Source organism: Pygoscelis adeliae, unplaced genomic scaffold, assembly GCF_000699105.1.
Source record: "Pygoscelis adeliae isolate BGI_AS28 unplaced genomic scaffold, ASM69910v1 Scaffold120, whole genome shotgun sequence".
Lineage (NCBI taxonomy): Eukaryota > Metazoa > Chordata > Aves > Sphenisciformes > Spheniscidae > Pygoscelis > Pygoscelis adeliae.
In genome coordinates this window covers 3293525-3295681 of record NW_008824032.1, presented here as the reverse complement: position 1 = coordinate 3295681, position 2157 = coordinate 3293525, and positions in this window count along the sequence as shown.

Sequence of the window (2157 nt, the reverse complement as noted above, 5' to 3'; positions counted from 1 at the left end):
TGTTTTTATTTATGAGCTTTGTCTTGTATTCCACATCTTTTTGAGAGAAGTCTGTGGTGGTATGCTGAGAACCAGTTTCCTTGTGCAATTTCAGTAGGCATGGAACCAGAGCTTCTGTGCATTGATAAGCCCAAGGGGCACAACAAGCTGTATCTCAGTGATATAATGCAAAAGCAGGAGAAAGAAAACACATTTCTGTACTTATCAGTATTTACAGCAGGGGTTGGCTAAGCAGCTAAACTGCCAAAGCTGGATTTCACAGTCTCTTTGCTGCCACAGATAGCTCTGATCATCTAAACCAGCTTCCTTACAAACATACTGGGGTACTTTTCCTCAAAGCTGTGTTAAAGCACATCTTTCAGAAAACTACTAGTTCTGCCCTGAAAAACCCCAATCGATGACAAATCTGCTTTCTTCCATTAACCATTTCAGGTGTCATCACTCTCGCTGTTAGGGAACAACATCTAATTTCAAGATCCGTTTAGACTCAAGTCCCGAGAATCAGGGTTTATTGCAGCTTTGCCTGGACATTTGGAAAGCCCTTACGCTGCCCATATCCCCACAGTTAGTGATGAAGACTCTTCGTAATTTCTTCATTGTGTATTCTCATCTATCATAAAGAAACATTTTCCCCATTTATTGATCAGATGTTAGAATAAACCCACAGTAGCGCAAGTGGATAATACCAAGAACAATACTTTTGGCCACGCCGTCAGGCCCTCACTAGGTAGGAGAGCTTTGCAGTTGATTGGACATCTGTAATTAAAGAGGATTGGGACTGATTTTGTTCTCCTTCCCCTCTCCTACCTGACACCTACCTGAAGTTTTTTTCCAAAACCAGTGTCTGTCTGAGGACCTAACGCACAGTGCTGCAGCAAAGCACACCCTAAGGAAAGCTTTACCTCTGAGCACTTCCTGGTAACTTGCCAGCCAGTGACAGGTTCATCGGTAATGATAATGGCTTTTTGTCAAAGAAAACTACTGCACTGAGCCACAGATTTGCTCAACCCTGTAGGAATCAAAGTAACCGGCATCCTCGTAAGGAAAGTGAGACAGGAACACGACTTCTAATGGGAAGAGCTGACTAACAAAAGAAATAGGATTAAGCTCCCTTTGCTGAAAAGCAGAAGCAGGTTTTCGATCGGTGAAGTCTGTCACCTCCTTAACAACTGAGAAATGAGGATTCAAGCCCCAACTTCACTATCCCTCACTGAAAAATCTATTGACTGCAGGCTACGACACAGCAGTTCATATCTCATTTGTCGTAAATGGAACATACTGCAGCTGCCTCAGCAAATATTATCAATAATGAAAATTTGTATTAAGGTTGCACCCAAACCCCCATTACTGGATAGGTTTCACATGCTTAAAGCCAGTGGCACCTTTGCTAAAGATTGCTGCAAGGAGCAGGCGATCCTGTTGCTAGGAGAACAAAAACATATACTTAAGATTTTAAGGTTACTGTACACACGGGCTTCCTACTTTTCTGCGTGGAAACCAAGAGGGGCAGATTTGGGGGATTTTCCATGCTTAGGACATAGTCATGCTTCTCACTATCCCCTCAGTCATCAAACTGGTCATAAATCAACCAGAAAGCTCTGCCGAGCCCCTTGGGAAGAGGGGAGGCTCGTTGTTTATTTGCTATACATTTCACCTGTATGCGCACGGGAAGTCTAACACATCTCAAGTGTACCTGCGTGAGCCATCTCCACTGACACCTCTGGTACACAGCATCTGGGCATATATTTCTGCCTGGGAAATAACACGGAGAGATCGAGTAGTTCCAGTTTAAAGGAACTGGGTAAAAGTACTGTGATGTGAAATGCGTGTGCCTGTGACAGACACCAGAGAGACAGACAGAAGGAGATGGAGAGATGTAGGAAAACAGAGAGACAAAGACACGCAGAGAGAGACAAACAGAGAGAGAAGAACAGAGAGAGAAATCAAGTAGTACAGGAAGAGAGACAAAGCATGGTGGAGAGAAAACTGGGAAGCAGAGGGTGCAGCGGGGGGAGCACGAAGAGAGGGGTCTTTGTGACCCCCAGTGACATGGAGGGGTCAGACAGGTGAGACATGGGAAGTGGGGAGAGAAAGGGGGATGGAAATTGGGAGAAAAGGAGCTGGAGGGGCAGAGAAATGCGGTCTCGGGTGGACAGA